Source organism: Oryctolagus cuniculus, chromosome 7, assembly GCF_964237555.1.
Source record: "Oryctolagus cuniculus chromosome 7, mOryCun1.1, whole genome shotgun sequence".
NCBI lineage: Eukaryota > Metazoa > Chordata > Mammalia > Lagomorpha > Leporidae > Oryctolagus > Oryctolagus cuniculus.
In genome coordinates, this window is record NC_091438.1 from 16,267,445 (window position 1) to 16,289,075 (window position 21,631).

Below are 21,631 nucleotides of genomic sequence, written 5' to 3' on the forward strand. Positions count from 1 at the left end.
CTTCTCCTCTTATTTATTTATTGGGGGGGGGTGAGGGTAGGAAAGTTGTTTATGGGAGGAGGTGGGGAAGAAGTGGGTGGAACCACAGAAAGGTGAAGAGTTATAAGGAGAGGAAAAAAAAAAAAAAGCAAAATTAAGAAAAAAAGCCGCTGCCGCCGCCTCGGCTGCAGGGAGCGATAGGTTCCGCGCCGCCGCGCCCGAGCCGCGCTGTCGGGGCTGCTGTCGCCGGAGGACGACGCGGAGGTGGCGGAGCTGCTCGGCGGGTTACCGTCCTTTGTGTGAAGTGATGCTGCTGGGGCTGCGAGCGAGCGGCGCGGGAGCGCGCGAGGGAGAGCGCCCTTGAGGCGGGGCTGCGTGCCTGGAAGTCGCTGGGTGCCTGGGCGCTGCCCTGCGCCTCGCCGCCCCGTTTACCTGTGGTGCAGGCTCGCGTCGCGCCTCCCTGCCCCTTGCTGCTTCGGAAGCCCGGCCCGCCGGTCGCTCCCGCTGGGTCTGCCCTTTCCCTCGCGGTCTGCGCGGCCGCTGCTGCTGGTGCAATGGGAGGACGAGATGGCGAACAGGCTGCAGTGCGAGTGGGCTGCGGAGATTCACTGGGGCTGGGAGGTGACGCTTCAGGAGCAGGGACCTGTTAGCGAGTGCAGGACAGCACCGACGCGGGTGACAGGCAGGCCGGGCTGCGGTGCGCTCAGCCAGGCACGCGGGACACGCTGACAAGTTTCAGGTGAACCGGTGTCTTGACAGTCAGAAGGAAGCAACATGCTGTGGTAGATCAGCAATTAAACTAACTCATCACACCTTTTTTCTTGTGTGACGCCTCTGACTCCGTGCCTCAGTCACTCCAGGCTTCGTGACACCTGTGATTTCTTTCCTCCAAACTCCTGTTCCCCGAGATTTCATAACAAATGTGCTACTGCTGAGAGGACCTTAGCTTGAAGAAAAGATTTGCTTGGTCAGGCCACGTTGTATGAAGTTTACGACACTTTAACACTTAAATGCAAATCCAAAAGATTTGATATGAGGTAAGGTCATCTTCATTCATTTCCAGAATTTTTTTGATTTCTCTTACAACACACTGTTCATTTAGAAGCATGTTGTTCAGTCTCCAGGTGTTTGCATACATTCTTGAGATTCTTGAGTTGTCGGTTTTGAGCTTAAATCCATTGTGATCTGAGAAGGTGGATGGTATGGTTTTGATTTTTTTGAATTTGCTGAGACTTGCTTTATGGCCTAGTGTATGGTCTATCCTAGAGAGAGTCCCTGCACCACTGAGAAGACTGTGTATTCTGCAACTGTGGGGTGAAAAGTTCTATTGATATCAGTTAGGTCCATTTGGTCTGTAGTGTCAATTAGCTCTGTTGTTTCCTTGATTTTCTATCTGTTAGATCTACCCATTGATGAAAGTGGGATGTTGAAGTCCCCCATTACTATGCATCAAAGTCTATGTCTCCCTTTAGATCTGTTAACAGTTCTTTTAAATAGCTACTCTCTCTAATGGGGTGCATATACATTTATTATAGTCATATCTTCCTGTTGTATTGATCCTTTAATCATTACATAGTGTCTTTCTTTGTCTCTTTTAACAGTTTTGTGTTAAAGCCTATTTTGTCTGATATTAGGATGGCTACACAGCCCTTTTTTCCCAGTATCATGGAATATCTTTTTCCACCCTTTCATTTTCAGTGTACTTGTATCTTTGTTGGTTAGGTGTTTCTTGTAATAAATAGATGGTCTGGTTTTTTAATCCATTCAGCCAGTCTGTATCTCTTAACTGGAGAGTTGAGGCCTTTTACATTCAGGTAACTATTGATAAGTAACTACTTGATCCTGTCATTTTTCTGTGAATATTCCTATTGTTTACTTTGGATTTCTTTTGTAATTTTACTGGTTTTCACTGTGTTTGTAGTCTTTCTTGATGATGACTTTCTTGATGTGTTTCTGTGCGTAGCACAGCCTTATGAATCTTTTGTAAGGTTGAATGCATGGTGACAAATTATTTCAATTTCTGTTTGTTATAGAAGGTCTTTATTTCACCTTCATTCATAGATGAGAGCTTTGCAGGGTACAGTATTCTAGGTTGACAGTTTCTTTCTCTTCCTATTTGGACTATATTTTGACATCATCTTCTAGCCTGTGGGGTTTCTGATGAGAAGTCAGTTGTGAGTCTAATTGGAGATCCTCTGATAGTAATCTGGCATTTTTATCATGCACACTTTAGAATCTTTTCTTTATGCTTAACTGTGAAAAGTCTAAGTACAATGTGTCATGGTGAGGTGAAGATCTCTTCTCATTATCTGTTAGGAGTTCTGTGTGCTTCCTGTACTTGGACATTTGTTTCTTCAAGTTATGGAATTTTTCTGTAATTATTTTACTGAGTAGGTCTTCTAGTCCTTTCTCTTTTCCACACCTTTAGAAACTCCTAAGACCCATATGCTGGACATTCTTCCAAGATTTGTCTTCTAACTCAGATACTCTTTCTTCTGTCTCATCAATTCTGTTGTTGCAAATGGAAACCAAAATTTTTTTTTTTTTTTATTTTTTTTTATTTTTTAACAGGCATAGTGGACAGTGAGAGAGAGAGAGACAGAGAGAAAGGTCTTCCTTTGCCGTTGGTTCACCCTCCAATGGCCGCCGCGGCCGGCACACTGCAGCCGGCGCACCGCGCTGATCCGATGGCAGGAGCCAGGAGCCAGGTGCTTTTACTGGTCTCCCATGGGGTGCAGGGCCCAAGCACCTGGGCCATCCTCCACTGCACTCCCTGGCCACAGCAGAGAGCTGGCCTGGAAGAGGGACAACCGGGACAGAATCCGGCGCCCCGACTGGAACTAGAACCCGGTGTGCCGGCGCCACTTAGGCGGAGGATTAGCCTAGTGAGCCACGGCGCCGGCCGAAACCAAAATTGAGTAGGAATAGCTATACTCATATCACATAAAATGGACTTTAAATCCAAAAGTAAAAAGATAGAAAAGGAAGTTCGATTGATAAAAGGTCAATTCTCCAAGAAGATGTAACAGTAATAAACATAAACAATACCAACACAAGAACACTCAGACACATACAGCAAATACTATTAGACTTAAAGAGAGAGATTGACACCAATACAAAAACAGTGGTTGACTTCAACACCCATCTGCTAGTAAAGAATAGGTGTTCCAGACACAAGATGAACAAAGATACATCAGACTGGAACCATATTATTGAGCAAATGGACCTGACAGAAATTTGCAGGACATTTCTCCCAACAGGTACAGAATAACATTTCTCTCATTAGCACATGGAAAATTTTTTATGACAGATCAATATATTAAGCCACAACTCAAGTGTCAGTAAACTAAAAAAATGGAAATCATATCTTGTATCTTCTCATATCACAAAGAATGAAATTAGAAGTCAACAAAAAGGAACAATAGAACATTTAGGAATATAATGAAATTAGTTGCATGCTACTAAGTGATCCATAGATCATAACAGAAATTAAACGGGAAATCTAAATATTTCCTGAAATAAATGCAAATGAAAACACAACATATCAAAACCTGTGTGACACTGCAAAAGCAGAAATTAAGAGGGACATTTAGAGCATTAAGAGGTTATATTAAAAAAGAGAAATGTCTCAAATAAATTATCCAACAATGTATCTTGAAGACAGTAAAACAAGAATAAATCTAATTTAAAATTAGCAGCACATGAGAAATAATAAGATCAGAAAATAAATAAAATTGGAAGGATCAAGAAAAATAGCTGGTTTTGGAGGAGATAAAACAATATATCAGATGAACAAAAAATTAAAGAGAAAAAAATAAATTAGAGTTGAAAAAGAGACATTACAAGCAACACCACTTAAATGCAGTCTGTGTTAGCCTAACTAGTATTCCTTTATATGTAACTCAATGCTTTTATATTTTTTGCACTTAAGAATCTCTCCTTGTCCTTAACTTTTGACAATTAGACTACAAAATGCCTTGGAGAAAGTAATTTTTGGTTTACTCTGCATGCGATCCTTTGTGTTTCCTGTATCTGGATATCCACATGCCTTTCATACACAGGGAAATTTCAACTTTTTTATGTAGCAGTTTCTAAATGCCTTTTTCCTTCTCTTTTCCCTCAGAAATTCCTATAAAGCACATATTTTGTGATTTAATGGTACCCCATATTTCAAGTAAGTTTTTTTTTCATTTTATTTATATGTGACTGTGTTATTTGAAAAGCCTTTGTACTTCTTTTCTTTGTTTTATGTATTCTGCTGTCAAAATCATTATATTTTTATTTCATTAATTGAAGTTTTCAGCTTCAAAATTTCTATTCAGACTTTTTAATGATTTCTATCTTCATAGTAAATTTTTTATTCATGTCACCCAACACCCCTCCCCATTTTTTAAACTATCTGTATTTCCTACTATCATGTTGAATTTTCTTAGGATCATTACTTTGAATTCTATTTCTGGCATTTTATAGAATTTTTTGTAAAAGCAGATATTATGTATTTGTAAGTCACTATGGAATAGGTATACAAACAGAGGTTATGCAGTGTTAGTATGCTGTTTCATACATACCTGTATGTAGGTATGAAAACATACTATGTATGTTTTACTTCCTCTATATTTTCCTTTAAATGTTGATTATATCACCTAAGATTTTTTAACATGGAAAATATTTATTTTTAACTAACTTGTACATATTTATGGCCTATAGATTAACATTTAATTATATGTATACAAGCCATACTGATCAAATCAAATTAATCATTTTTGCCAATGAAATTTAAAGATTATTTGAAATTTGGAAAATCACATAACTCTACTCAACTAAAATGGATCCATCAGATGAAAAATTGGATCTAAATTTATCCCAGCAATCAGAGTATGAGATGTGGATTCTGTGACCCAAAAGTCATTGAGTGAGTAATCAAATTAAAAATAATGAGATTGATTGCATTATTTTTACCTGAATTTTGAAAAGTATATTAATATTGAAAGAGAATTTAAGGGGCTTTGGGACTATTCAAAATGCATTCCTTAAACAATTGTTAAAAGTGTTTGAAATTCTCCTCCTTCCTTTTAGGGAAGGGATTATCAACTGCTAAAAGCTGATGTCCTTTGGAAGAAAAAATCATCTCAAATCTACAAGACCATATCTGCCTCTTAGTAGGTCAACCCATGTCCATGTTTGCTACATTCTGCTGTTTTTCCACAAATATTATTTATTGAAATGTGAATATGTTGTCCTACCATTCACTCTAATTCAAACACTTTACCATCTCCCCATTTCTCTGAATGTAATGGTCACACACATACCATGAGGGAAAAGGGAGGATGAAGAAAGGTGAGGAAATGGAGCAGTAAACGCCAAGTAACCCATTTCAGGGTTTTATTGGATGTGGGCACTTCAGTCCAGTCATCTTCTATGCATTGGCCATCTGAATGACATCACCACAGCAAGAGACTAAAAATGCGGGATTCAAGTATGAGTGCTGTGTGGAAAAAGTCTTTAAGGTATTCTGTGGTGGCTCTAACATTCTGACAGAGAAATTAGATGGCAGAAAGACAGATGTGAGATCCTGGGGTACAGGGTGCAATTTCCAATGTATTAAGTGGTATACCAAAAATTTTCTTTGTAATAACAAAGTCTAATCATTTCCTTTGCCTGTCTGCTATTTTTCTATTGCATCCTTTCTGTGGGAACATAGTGGGCCACAGGATGTGTTTCCAACATATCCTGACTTCACCCAGGTGATGAAGTTAAATGTAGTAAGAAAAATAAATAGCAAGAGTTTTAAAAAATATTCTTTTTAATGATTTCTTGATTTCTAAAGCTGAAATGGTGTATTTAAGAATGGTCCAGAATGAAAATGCACTATATATTTTTCTAAAAATAAATTGGAAGGAAAGATTTTAAATGTTTTCATCACAGAGAATGATCACTATTTCAGAAAATATATATGCTTACCCTAATTGGACATCACACAATGTATAAATGTACCTAAATGTCACAGAGTATCATATAGATATGCATATTTTGATTTTAGTTAAAAATAAAAAATATTACTCAGATAATTAATGTTCCACTCCTACCCCAACCATGTCTTAAGAATATAATTTCCTTTTGATACATATTTGTTTTAAACATTTCTAAATTTAATTAGGTAATAGTTTTTATTTTTAAGAGGAATTTTAGATTTGAAAAATTGAGGAGCATATGTTAAGGGTTGCCATATGTTCTCTCTTGTTCTTGTTGTTCCCACTATGTGTATTATTAATAGTTGTATGGTAACTTGTTTCAATTGATAAACCTATGTTAGTACACTACTACTGAATAAAGTCCATAGTTTACATTAGGGTACACTCGTGATGTTGCAAAGTTCTGTATCTTTTGATAACCACATCCCTGCAAGTATCTGCCTTTATGGTATCCTCTGTACTCCACCTATCCTTTCCTACGCCTGACTAGGCCTGGAAATTGCTGATCTTTTCACTGTATCTCCAGTTTTGCCTTTTTCATTTTAAAGATTTATTTATTTGAAAGGCAGAGTTATAGAGAGAGGAGAGAGAGAGAAGAGAGAAGAGAGAAGAGAGAAGAGAGAGAGAGAGAGAAAGAGAATCCATTGGTTCATTCCCCAAATGACTGGGACTGGGCCAAGCTGAAGACAGAAGCCAGGAGCCAGGAACATCATCCAGTTTTCACCCAGTTCTGCCATATGGGTGGAAGGGACCCAAGCATGTGAGCTGTCTTCTGATTTTTCCCAGGTGCATTAGCGGGGTGCTGGATGGGAAAGTGGATCAGCCAGGACTGGAACCTGGGCCCATATAGCATACCAGTGATGCCAGAGGCAACTTAGCCCACCACACCACAATGCCAGCTCCTGCTTTTTCAAAATGTCCTTAAGTTTGTTCTCTCTGTAGACTTTCTTTTTATATTTCTCACACTATGTCTTGCTGATTCCCTTACTTTTTATTTGTTGAGATGGTCTTTGTTCTTTGTGTTTGAAGTATTCTTTCACTGAATAACCAAATTATACATTGGTGGATTTTTGTTGTTGTGGTTGCTCCTATTCTTCAAATGTTTTACTCTACTCTCTTATTGGTTGCATGTTTTCTGAATAATTGTCTGGTGTAACTGATATTCTTATTCCTCTGTAGGTAATGTGTTTTCTTTCATCATGCATTTGTTTTATTCTCTGTAGTTTGACTATAGTATTCATAGATGTAGACTTCTTGGTATTCTTTCCATTTGATATTCTGTGAGCTTCCTATACCTATGGTTTCATGTTCATCAGAAATTTTGGGAAATATACATGTACACATAACCTTATGTATTTCCTATTTCTTAAAAGATAGAAGTGGAATTGCAGAGTCCAAGGGTACACATATTTGCTAGATTTTGCAAAGTTGCCTTGCTGAAATATACCATAATCAGAGTAGAAGGATACCTATTATCGTATCTTCTTATAAACATTGACTGCCACAAAATATTTTAAAATGTGTGATTAAATTACATCTTAAATTCTATTTAAATGGTTTTAATACACATCCACTTGCTTACTGTGATACATTTTACTTAAATTGGCTAGTGTTAATTGATTGTGAATTGCTTAATCCTATCCTTTGCTAGTTTACTGAGGTTGTTTGTCCTTTTCTTGCTTTGTAAAATCTCTTTATCTGCTAATAATGTTTTGTATATTTTGTCTTTAAATATTCTCATCAAAACTAGCATTTATCTTTCAGGTTATTTATGTTTTTTTTCTTATCAGATTTATTTATAATGATGCATTTTCTGAAGTTTTTAACATTTTGTTATCTGATATATACACTTCTCCTTTGGGAATTTTGGTACTATGCAAGCTTATGAAATATTCCTGACACTGAGCTAATTAACATATACTATTAGTTTCTCTGTAATATTTTAAAATTTTACTTAGACTATTATTCTGCATACAGCATAAAGTGTTCAACCATATTATTTTTCTTCAAATGCACTTATGGAAAACTGTCCCCTAATTTATATTAAAAGAAATTAATGTTATCTTAATACATACTAAATACATATTTTCTCAATTTTTACCTATATTTCTATGCTATTTCTTTTTTAGCTTTTACATGTTTCTAAGCTTTTCAATTGATCTAATCAATTTGTGTTCTTGTTATATTATTGTATAACACCGTTTTAGTTTTCATACTTTCATATATTTTGATACCTGACATCACAAGTTCTCCCTTCTGTATTGAACTTTGAATTTTTTTAATTTCATAGAAAGATTTTATTTATAGAAATAATACATTATATTTCACCTGGTTCAGTGTAACTACAAATTGTATTTTATATATGATTCTGTGTAATAAAGAGCCAATTAAAATCCCTGTCTAGGGTGGTAGATGGTTCCAATATTATTTTGGTCTGGAAACTTTTGGGCCATTTACAGAGGAGAGTAATAATAGCAATTACTGGTTTTTCACATGATGTGGTGTTTATCTAACAGACTTCAAGTCAGCACCTTTGGTTTTCAATTCACCATAAGCATCATTCTCTTGAATTAGCTGTTTGGAAATTTTTGAAGCATGTGATTTGATCTAGGTATTTAGAAGAGAATATGGATGGTTTCTTTAAGGAAAATATGACCCCCCCCCCTTTTTTTCAATTTAAGGCTAATGCTGAAAATATGAAAAAAAAACAGTATGGAAAAAGCAGCAAAATTACTTACCAAATAAGTGTTACTGAAAGTGTGCACATTTTGTCCTAAATGCATTCAGGAGGAACAATGATATTTAAGTTTATTCATTTACATGCTTGTTCATCCACATGTGAAGCTGCATAGATATATGTGTCTCATAGACCAATTCCTAACATCTGTCTCTTTCAACAATATCTGACCATTAGGGAGCTACAACTCCTTTGTAGTTGCTGAGGAAACAATGACAGAGCTCAAGCCAGGAATCAATTGAACTAAGGAGACTGTTTCATATCTTCATTTTCTGGGAAGAGAACAGGTGTTTAATAATTTACATAAATTATGCGAAATCTAAAGCATTTACAGTAACTAAACACTTAGCAACAGACATGAATGAGAGGTGAATTGGCTGATGATGTTTGGTATTGCAGCGGTGCCAGCTAGCACTGCTGTTGTTACAGTTTTTAAGAATTTCCATCGTAAACAGTTCTTCAGGGATTTATATTTTAGTCATAAAATCTGCCTCAGATTTTTTATTTTATTTTTTTAACTTTGAAATTTAAATAATTTTTTTATATTTACTTATTCAAGTAAATTTTATCTAGGTTGTAAAATTTATTACAGCTTACTTTTATATCTTCTTCAACAACATTCTATTGATATTCTAATTGAATGTCATTGAATTCATAGATTTATTTGGAGGGGAAGTGACACCTTTATAATATTGAAAATCCTCATCCAGGAACATGGAAAATGGAATCAAAAGATAAATTTAGTTTGATGCAAAAATTGAAATTAATGTACAGTTTTTCATAATATATGTTTCATGAACTTTTTGAAGACTTCTCCTATTTACATGCATTCAGTCCTTCTTTAAGTGTGTCAGCTAGGTTTCATATTTTTTTGAAAAATCTCATAGTGAAGCTATATGTGATGGTATAAAACTGGAAGATTAGAGGTTGTCCAAAGGGTTTCTGCTGGTTACACCTTCCCCTTGAAAATTTGCAAGGGAACTATGTCATCAGGCATTAAGCAAGTAAAAATCAGGTCAGATCAGTGCTGGGCACTCATGCACACTGTGTGAAAAAGCTGGGCCAAATGTGAATTTATATGTTTTCTCCATTATGAGTTCCTCATTTCTTGGGTCCAAAAGCAAATTCATTCAACTTCCAATGTATATGTACTGAGCATTGCTTTAGGACCTAAGTATATAGAAGGTCATAAAAAGAGGACCAAAAACTCTACATTATCCACACGGAGCCTACATTCTTGTTGGATTGAAGCTTTCCTTATTACCTCCCTCTGTCTGTGAGTGAAATATAGAAAGCCAACAGCAAGGACAGCTTTACCTAATTTGATACTTGGAATGAAAGATAGAAGATAAGAGATTATAAAAGTAGTCATGCCACTAGCAGTCATAGACAGATGACTCTTGGGCAGGAAGCCGGGTTTGCACACACACACAGGGTATATAAGGTATAAATCGTGTGTAGATATCATCCAATGAATGCCTGCTTTGTTGTTGGCACCCTACTAATGACATTTTACATTGTACTTCATCTTCAGAGATAGAAACTATCCTCCTTTTATGGAGGAAGAATCAGAGACTCAGAGATTAAAACAATACATCAAAGCTTATATTGCTTCAAATGTTCTATATGCTCTTTTCTTCCTGTTACTCTAACTAATCAGTTATTAGTTCATCCACCATTTAGTGAGCTTTATTGAATATCATTTCTGGCTTGTAATGTGTCAGGTACTGCAGATAAAGGTGGTAGATAAAATAGTCTCTTCCCTTAGGAGCTGTAATAGTGGCAACAGTGAAATACAAACAAAAATTATAATGTGCCAGATTGGTTCAAGGATAGCTGCACAGAGAGGCCCTGCACTTGCCTCCACCACAGAAGAGAACCAGAACATCAAAGGAAGGACTACATTTCTAGGAGATTGAGAGAGAATTTCAGTAAAGGTGTGATAGGAACCCTGAATGGCAGAGACTTCACAAGCCAGCAGAGAGAGAGAGAGAGGGAATAAAGTACATCACACTTTCTACCCTGGCTGGGAGGTCAGGGGGAGGCCATTTTGCTGGGAAAAGATAAGGGAAAAGCTTTATGATCCCTCCCCCCATCATTTTCACATACTGACAGTCCTCACACAGAATTTCACAGTCCTCACTGGCCTAATAGCTTGACTGGGGTCCAAGCAACTGCTTTTCTCCAAAAAAGATACCCACATTGGCTACCCCCACCCCTACAGCTCCAGACCTGTGCAGCTGTGGTACAGTTGCTTTCAAACTCCATTTTGCCTTAACGAACTGCAAGAAACCCCAGTGCTACCAGAAGCTCCCAGGAGCTGCAACCAGGGTTCCTCACAGGGCAGAGAAAGAGGACCTTTTGCATCCTGAAGCTGCAGGAGCGATGCTTACTTACCCACCATGATCTAGGGGAGATTCTACTGCTTCTTGGAGCTTGGTACCAGCAGCAACCTATACACAAGCCACAAAGACCAGACCCAAGGAACCCCCCCCCCCCCGCCACATCTCCTAGAACAGGGTGCTGGGTGGCCAGGGCACAAACCCCAGCATCAGCATTGCAAGCTCTGTGGGAATTGGGGGATATCTTTTCTCTGTACTGAAGCTCTGGAACAGTGACTGTTGGTGCTACAATCTATGGAGTAACTTAAACCCAAATGTGGGATAAGGAGGATTCTGTAGATGTTCCTGTGCTTCAAGTTGGCAGCTACAGAACCAAAATCCCCAGGAAAACCTGTTCTCACCTGTGGGACCTGGGGAAGGATTCTGCTGCATTCTGAAGCTCTGGAACCATGAGTCTTGATTTAATAAGTTACAGGGACACCTGTGCTCTCCTGTGGGACCAGAGGAAGGTCCTATCTATATTTCTCTCTCTCCAGGCTTGCACCTGAACCTGCTAATGAACAATCCCAGTATAACCTGAAATAACCATGTAATACCTTAGTAAGGTACCTTCTGAGTACAGCTCTGGTACTGTGACTGTTGTTTTATTCTACGGTAACCTGAGTTCCCTCTGAAGTACCTAAGGACCCCAGTGCATTCTGCAGATCTGGGTATTGACTATTACATGAGTCCTGGGACCTGGGAAAGGCCCTCACTGAAACCCGTTGATCTAGGGTTGCAGCTGCTATTGCACAACCCCCAGCACAACCTGTGGTCAACCTGTAGGGTGTAGTAAGTTATCCCTCAATGTCTTCAGCTCAGGGACTGCGACTGTTGGGTCAATATTCCACATAGTCACTGCAGATCGATCCATGGGAACTGGGAGAACTCTATCTGAATTCTAGTGCCCCAGACGCATGCTTGTCAGTGTGTAACCCCAGGCATACACTGAATGTCAAATGTGAGACCTGGTTAAGATATCCACTGCATTCTGCAGCCCTAGGACTGTGATTCTTGACTCTCTGAATCCTGGAAACAACTATCCTTGACCTTGTGGACCTGGAGAAGCCTCTTTCTCCATTTCGATGCTACAGGTCCATGGCTACCAGTGTACAATCCCCAGCATAGCCTATGATTTTCCCATGGTAACTCAGCAAGGTATCCTTCTTGTCCTGCAGCTCCAGGCTGTGACTATTGGCACTACATTCCTCAGAGTTACCAGGACCCATATCACAGGACCTTGGGAAGACCCTACATGGATTCAACTATTCCAGGCTCACAAGTACCCACGTACATCCCCATACATAAGGATTTTCTCATATCACCCAGGGCTGGAACTGGGAATGTTGATGCTATAAGCCCTGCAATCAACAAGACCTGCAGGAAAGAATCTAGGGAGGGTCCCATCCATATTACACAGTTCCAGGGCCATAGCTATTGGTGCCAGAAGCCCCAATGTTACTCAGGCTTGTCTGATGGGGTGCCAGGAATATAGCTACTGCCATCACAAACTCCAACATGATTGACAACTCTTTGTGGCTTGAAAGTACACACCTTTGGAAGTCCATGTCCACTTTAAAGTCAGACTACTACCTCCACGAGCTGCTACAGACTATAAACTAGACAACTATGGCTCCCATAGATAATGCTTAAACTGATTACAGCTAAAGAAATCACTAAATGTTTACGCTTCTGAGCTCATATGAAACCAAAGCAAAAGCAACAACCTAACTGAAACTGCCTTTCATCTAAACAAAACAGTTTTTCTCATGAAAGCTGCTCCATGGCCAGCGCTGTGGCTCAGTAGGCTAATCCAATGCCTGAGGCGCCAGCACACCGGGTTCTACTCCTGGTCAGGGCACCGGATTCTGTCCCAGTGGCTCCTCTTCCAGTCCAGCTCTCTGCTGTGGCCAGGGAGTGCAGTGGAGGATGGCCCAAGTGCCTGGGCTCTGCACCTGCATGGGAGACCAGGAGAAGCACCTGGCTCCTGGCTTCAGATCAGTGTGGTGCGCCGGCCACAGTGGCCATTGGGCAGTGACCAATGGAAAAAGAAGACCTTTCTCTCTCTCTCTCTCTCTCTCACTGTCCACTCTGCCTGTCAAAAAAAAAAAAAAAGCTGCTCCATGAAGATGAAAGAACTGTTAAACCTGATGCAAAGATGACAACACAGGGACACTGGGAATGTGAAAAAAGCAAGGGAACATGGCAACTTGCAAAGAATTCAGGAGTTTTTCAGAAATAGAACCTTGAGTTGAGAAAAAATGGTAAAGTGCCTTAAGAGGAATTCAAATAATGATCCTGAGGAAACTTAGTGTAGTGAGGGAGAATACAGATAAACAATTCAAATAAAGGAAGAAAACAATGCATAACATTGATGAGAAATTCAGCTAAGAGAGATCATTCAAAAGAACTAATACAGTTTGGAGCTAAAACTTTCAATCAATGAAATAAATAATACAACTGAGAGTTTCAGAAACAGAATAGACCAAGCAGAAGTGAAGAATTTCTGCTATTGAGGACAAGGTTTTTGAAATAACCAAGTCAGAGAAAAACAATTTTTAAAATGAATGAAGAAATGAGATGCCATTTAGTGATCAAATATTTTTAACAAATTTAAAAATAATGACCTCATACCATGTGTCTTCTAGACCACAAAAGCATAAAACTATAAATAACACAAGAGGAACAATATAAAACTTACAAATATGTGAAAATTGAGCAATATGTTCCTGAATGACTGATGGATTACTAAAGAAACCATTATATGTAGTGAAATAAGTCAGTCCCCAAAAGACAAATACCAAATGTTCTTCATAATCTGTGGTAACTAATAAAGTACCTAAAAGGTATAGGAGTGAAATAGAGACTTTGAGCGCTTGTCTCAACTGTTGAGAAACAGTTTTTTTTTTCTACATACTATTTGTTGAACTCTTTACTTAGTATAAGGTTAATCTTATCTCAGAACCAGGTGGCTTTGCAACTCAATTTTTAAAAGATTTATTTTTTTATTTGAAGGGAGAGATGGAGAGGGAGACACACACACACAGAGAAGGAGAGAGAGAGATAGAGAGAGAGATTGAGAGATCTTCCATTAATTGGTTCCCTCCCCAAATGGCTGCAAAGTTCAGAGCTGGGCTGATCCAAAGCCAGAAACTAGGAGTTTCTTTTGGATCTCCCACATGGGTGGCAGGAGCCCAGGGACTTGGGTCATCTTCTGCTGCATTCCCATGCACATTAGCAGGGAGCTGGATTGGAACTGGAGCATCCAGGCCTCAAATTTGTGCCCATATGGGGTGCTGGAATTATAGGCAGAGGCTTTACACACTACACCACAATGCTGTCCCCTGTAACTCAAAAATTTATGAAACACTTAAAGAGGTGCTGCCTCCAATACTGCTCAAACTTTAAAATAATGAAAAGGCTGAAACTTCACCAAATTATTTTTTGAGGCCAGCATTACTCTGATACCCAACAAAATAAATAAAATTATATAAATAAAAGCACAGCATAAAAAGGAAACTAAAATGGACATCGCGTTCTGGTCCTGGTTGCTCCTCTTCCTGTCCAGCTCTCTGCTGTGGCCCGAGAGGGCAGTGGAGGATGGCCCAAGTGCTTGGGCCCCTGCACCTGCATAGGAGACTGGGAAGAGGCACCTGGCTCCTGGTTTCGGATCAGCGTAGCTCCGGCTGTTGAGGCCACTTGGGGAGTGAACCAATGGAGGGAAGACCTTTCTCTCTCTCTCTCTCTCTCTCTCTTTCTCTCTCTCTCCCTCTCTCTCTCTCTCACTGTCTGTAACTCTACCTGTCAAATAAATAAACAAGTAAATATTTAAACAATTAAAAATAAAAAAGGAAACTAAAGACCAATATCCTTGATGATCATAGATGCAAAAGTTCTCAACAAGATATTAGCAGCCAAATATAGCCTTACATCACAAAGATTATGTATTAAGATAAAGTGGGATTTCTTCCTATGATGCAAAGATATTTTGACATTCAGAAACCAATCAATGTATAAAAGGCAGGCATTTTGGCTCAATAAGTTAAAGTACAACTTGGAATTTCCACGTCATATATCAAAGTGCTGATTTAAATTGTGAATGCTCTGCTTCCAGTAAAACTTCCTGCTAATGCAGCATGGGCGGGAGCAGATGGTGGCTCAAGGGCTTGAACTCCTGCCACTGACATGGTAGACTTGGATGGAATTCTAGACTGGTTTCAGCTTTGTCCAGCCACATCTTTGCATGCATTTGAGGGAGTGAACCAGTAAGTGGGAGGCAACAGTCTTTCTCTTTGTAATTCTGCCTTTCAAGTAGATGGAAACAAATATATAAATATCAAATGGAGGAATTTGGAAAACATCATGCTGAGTGAATTAAGCCAGTCCCAAAGGGACAAATATCATATGTTCTCCCTGATCGGCAACAACTAACTGAGCACCAAAGGGGAAACTTGTTGAAATGAAATGGACACTATGAGAAACAGTGACTTGATCAGCTCTTGTCCTGACGGTTGATGTACAATGTAATACTTTATCCATTTTAGTATTTTTTTTGTTCTAGTACCATTGGTTAAACTCTGTAATTAACACACAATTATTCTTAGGTGTTTAAATTTTAACTGAAAAGTGATCCCTGTTAGGAATTTGGAAAACATTATGCTGAGTGAAATACACCAATCCCAAAGGGACAAATACCACTTGTTCTCCTTGATAGGTGACAACTAACTGAGCACCAAAAAGGAAACCTGTTAAAGTGAAATGAACACTATGAGAAACGGTGACTTGATCAGCCCTCACCCTGACTATTGATGAGCAACTTGATATGTTATCCCTCTTAGTATTTTTTGTTTGTTCTACTTAATACTTTTGGTTGAATACTGTAATCAATACACAATTCTTCTTAAGTGCTGAAACTTAACTGAAAAATGATCACTGTTAAATATAAGAGTGGGAATAAGAGAGGGAAGAGATGTGCAATTCGGGACATGCTCAAGCTGACTTACCTCGAACGGTAAAGTTAGAAACATACCAGGGGATTCCAATTCAATCCCATCAAGGTGGCATGTACCAATGCCATCTCACTAGTCCCAGTGATCAATTTCTGTTCACAATTGATCATAATGACAGGACTAAGAACCAAAGGGATCACATAAGCAAGAATAGTGTCTGCAAATATTAGCTGATAGAATAAAAAAGGGAGAGAATGATCCAACATGGGAAGTGAGATACACAGCAGACCCATAGAATGGCAGATGTCCTAAACAGCACTCTGGCCTCAGAATCAACCCTTAAGGCATACGGATCCAGCTGAAAAGCCCATGAGAGTATTTCAGGCATGGAAAGCCAAGACACTCTGGGGGAAAACAAGAACCTAAATGAAAGATCTCCACGAGTGAGATTCCAGTGGAAAGAACGGGTCATCAAAGAAGGAGGTACCTTTCTGTGAAGGGAGGAGAGAACTTCCACTTTGACCATGGCCTTGTCTAAAAATTATCAGAATCAGTGAACTCAGGGGGCTTCCATAGCCTTGGTAGCTCATGACAAGATCCTAGGTTGATTACTGATGCCATAAACAAGAGTGTCAATTTGTTAAGTCAACAACAGGAGTCACTGTGCACTTACTCCTCATGTAGGATCTTTGTCCTTAGTGTGCAGTACATTGAGATTTAATGCTATAACTACTACTCAAACAGTATTTTTCACTTTATGTTTCTATGTGGGAGCAAACTGTTGAAATCTTTACTTAATGTATGCTAAACTGATCTTCTGTATATAAAGAGAAATGAAAATGAATCTTGATGTGAATGGAAGGGGAGAGAGAGTGGGAAAGGGGAGGGTTGCGGGTGGGAGGGACGATTTTGGGTGGGGTGAAGCCATTGTAATCCATAAGCTGTACTTTGGAAATTTATATTCATTAAATAAAAGTTTAAAAAAAAACAGTGCTTGGCACACACTTGACATTGCATATTGCTTTGGATTTATTAATGGATTTTAATGTTCACATTTTGAAGTTGATCAACACTTTATTTAAATAGCACATTTGTGAGAAATCTGCTTTTTTTAAAAACAGTTGTCCTATATCTAAGCCTATATCACCCATTTTATGTGTCTTCATATGTGTGGGTAGAGTTGGGATGACTTTAGACAAACAATGGTAAAAATTTGATTCTTTTTATTAATTGAAAATGGCCAATTTGATTCCAACATAAATTGCATTTTCTACTAATTCTTTCTGCTTGAGCACCTGGTCAATAATCTGTGGTATTATTAAGGGTCAAAATATGTATGTCTGAATAAGAATTAAGTTATTAACTCAGTTCTCTTTGGATAGCAAACATTACATTTGTTTATATATTAATAGTTGCCTCTTAACTGATGCTTGGTGCTTCTAAAACTTTGACTTTTACTTATTTCTCCTGATATCAAGATTTTAGAAGAGAAGTCTAAATTTGTTTTTAATACAAGGTACACCTTTCGTTGGTAGGCAGTTACTTTTTTCTGCATCATGTGAATTTCTCCAAGTAATTCATATAGAATTCACAAAGAATCAAGTGTTAATAAAAAAAAAAGAATATTGGCTTTCCCTCACAATATGGATTATTTCTCATGATATCGTTACCAAAATTAGGGACATTCCAGGCATATAATACATGAAGTAAAAGGATTCCTCCATTCATTTCTGTTTTTTTTAAGACTTATTTATTTATTTGTAAGTCAGAGTTAGAGAGAGAGAGAGAGAGAGAGAGAGAGAGAGAGATCTTCCATCCACTGCTTAAGCCCTCAGATACCTGTAACAGCTAGCTTTGGGCCAAGCTGAAGCCAGGCCCTAAGGGCTTCATTTGATCTCCCACAAAACACTTGGGCAATCTTCCACTGCATTCCCAGATGCATTAGCAAGAAGCTGGATCAGAAGTGGAACCACCAGGACAGGAACCGGCACCCATAAGGGATGCTGACATCACTGTACCACAATGCCAGATCTGGCTTCCATTTTTTCTTAGGACTTTATTTACTAATTTAATTGAAAGGCAGAATAGAGAGAGAGAGGACAAGACAAAGAGAGAGGCCTTCCATTCACTGGTGCATTCCCAAATGGCTACAACAGCCAGGTGTCTGGGTCAGGCCAAAACCAGTAGCCAGGAACTCCATCCTAATCTCACACTTGGGTGGCAGATGCCCAAGCACTTGGGCTACCAAGGCCTTCCTTCTCAGACACAGTATCAGAAGAGGAGCAGCTGGGACTCGACCTGCCACTCGGACACAGGATACCAGTATTCCAAGTGGCACCTAAACACAACGCACCACGGTCTCCTCAGTTTGAAAATATTTTATGTACATCAAACTCTGAAGCAGAGGTACTAAGGATATTATTTTCACAGTGTAAAACTACAGATGCTTTGAGGAAGACAGAAATATAAAAGAAAATGTTAAATATACAATAGCAATGTATTGTAAAGCCAAATTCAAAGACTTTCAGAAAATGAGAGGAAAGGACTACTTTCCCAGTAGAAGTTTTATTGATGTATTAAATAGTGGTCACTATCTCTGATTTATGGAAAGTGGTTCTCAAATGTTTATAGAGTCTGAGAGAAGTTTTCTGAACAATTCGAGTTTCTACTTTCCTGCACAGGCTTCTCAGTTCTTTGTTCTCACTGTCTTAGCTTGAAAAATCATGTTTATTCTGAAAGTGAACTTTCCTGGTCTAAGTAAAAAATTTGCCAATATTATCTTGATTATAAGACATATAAAAGACACAAGTTAAAAATACTAAGTTTTAAAGGCATTTTATCAATATCTGCTCATTTTTAGAATATCACAACCCAGCCAGCAAAGCTGAAGTAAATTATTCAAATTAAAAAGCAATGTAATTGTCTGTTTTAAAAAATGTATTTCTAAACCTGAATTTTACTCTACTAAAAGCATCTACTAAAATCCTTCTCTTGAGTCTTAGGTCTTGGAAGATAATTTGTTTAAAGATCTCACCATGTGGAATTGTCCAATATGAAGAATGGTGCTGAGTACTACAGTTCACATAGAGATGTTGTCATGTGTCTATTCATCTGGAAGACCTGCTACTGGCTGATCCGTTTTCTGTTTACTAACATGGACTAGCAAGAACCAAGTGAGCTGATAAATAGAGAAAATCTGGGGGTGCAGAATCTTAAAGAGCTGACTTAATCTTGCAGTGTGCACTAAAGCTTTCTGCTCTAGAAAATTTAGGCCCCTAAATCTGGGAAGACACATTGGGAATAATAGGTAAAAAATAAAGAAAAGTAAGCCATTTGTGATACCTTAAAGTGTAGATAGAATAATTACAGAAATTGCTTTAACTATGTTCAACTATATTATTTTTTTAAGTAGCAAATAAATTAGATCTTTATAAATTCAGTGACAACAAACAACTATAATTGTAAGAGAATATAAAAGTTTTCAAGTATGGCATGTATGAAAATGGAAACTGGGTAAGTTGCATTCTAGTACAGAATTATCTATATTTTCGATATTATACCTGCAGTATTTGTCATTGTAGTTTTAGTTGATAATCATTCTAACTTTCATCTTTAAAAGAAATACTTGCAATTCATCAATAAATCATTTTCATCTGCAAGTATGTAGCATTGGCATGAATAATAGCTATAGCAATATTTAAATGTTTTATGCTTCTAAAATACTAAGAATGATTTCCTTAAAAGATAACATATTTCTTAATTTACCCTGATTCACATATATTACTGTTTTTAAATTCTTCCTAGTATTTTTCCAAATTGGTAATTTTTAACTTTTTATTAACCAATAACAAAATATGTCAAAAATATTTTCTTGTGATAAAGTGAAAAATATCATCATGTAATATATACAGGGTATGTGTGTGTGTATTAACATTTACATTTATAATTTCACCCTTGAAATTGATGGCCTAAAAGTAAAATGGGAGAATCATCTAGATCTAAAGATATAGACAAGTGCAATTTAATATAATTTTGCTTAACCTATAGCCCTATAGAAAGACTGTTAACCAGTTAAAACAAAATTCTTAAAGAAAGAAAATAACTATGCCTGTATTTGTGAAATAAGACAATTCTTTTAAAGCATTCAATAATAATTTAATTTGTTTACTACTGTTATTCATTGAATTAAATGTATCCATATTTAAGTACATTCTTTGAAGCAATAAATCTCAGTAATTCATAATATGACCTTATTTGTAAAAGATGGTTCTTATAGAGATTCCCAAGTTAAAATGCAACAATTCAATGGACTTTAATCCCATGATCAGTGCCCTTATGAAAAGGGAAAGAGTTTGGGGACATGTATACACACAGAGAGATTTTACATGTAAAGAGAGATGGGGAGAAGATAGCTCTCGATAAACCAAGCAGAAAGCCCTAAACTGGATCCTTCTCTTATTACCCTAAAAAGAAAACTGCCAGTATCTTGATTTCAAAGTTCTGGCTATAGCAGCAAATTTTCTGTTACTTAAGGCAGTCAAGTTGTGTTACTTTTCAATATAACTCAAACATATAAATGCAATCTGTGGAATATGTGCATTTAAAATAATGCAAACGTTGTTACTTCTTTGGGACAGTGTAAATGCAAAATATAATCCTTCATATCTTTTAGGAATTTTGATTCAGAATGTCAGCACAATAAAATTCACTGGCAGTGTTTAAAGTAATAATATATGTATATATACTAAAATCACACAAATAGACCAATTAAGAAGATGTCACTTGGCCGGCGCCGCGGCTCACTAGGCTAATCCTCCGCCTAGCGGCGCCGGCACACCGGGTTCTAGTCCCGGTCGGGGCGCCGGATTCTGTCCCGGTTGCCCCTCTTCCAGGCCAGCCCTCTTCTGTGGCCCGGGAGTGCAGTGGAGGATGGCCCAGGTGCTTGGGCCCTGCACCCCATGGGAGACCAGGAAAAGCACCTGGCTCCTGGCTCCTGCCATCGGATCAGTACGGTGCGCCGGCCGCAGCGCGCCGGCCGCGGCGGCCATTGGAGGGTGAACCAATGGCAAAGGAAGACCTTTCCTCTCTGTCTCTCTCTCTCACTGTCCACTCTGCCTGTCAAAAAAAATAAAATAAAAAAAAAGAAGATGTCACTCAAGATGATCTTTTTCTTATTTTTTAAATATTTATGTATTTGTCTTATTTGAAAAGCAGATAGATAGAGATTTTTCATCTGTTTTTTTCACTTCCTAAATGCCCACAACAGTCAGGGAGGGTACAGGCTCAATGCTAGGCCTGTAACTGCATCCAAGTTTTCCATGTAGGTGGCAGGGATCCAAGTACTTGAGTCATCAGCTGCCACCTCCAAGGGTGCACATTGACAGGAAGTTGGCATTGGGAGTGGAGTTGTGACTCAAACCAAGGTACTCTGATGTGGAATGTGAGCATCCCAAGTGGCATCTTAAATTTTACACTAAATGCTCGCCTGGGGCCATACTTTTCAAAATTTAATTGTGAAATTAACTATCACTTTTGTTTAATGAAATCAAATACTTCAGAAGTGAAAATACCTGCCTGCTTTCTATAGATTTTCAAAGTGATCTTTTCAGAGGC

At 38.2% G+C, this 21,631-nt stretch overlaps 1 pseudogene; it reads left to right on the plus strand.

The window, feature by feature from the left end:
• LOC138850340 (sorting nexin-7-like) overlaps positions 1 to 21,631 on the plus strand; it is a 415,797-nt pseudogene that overhangs the window by 381,770 nt on the left and 12,396 nt on the right.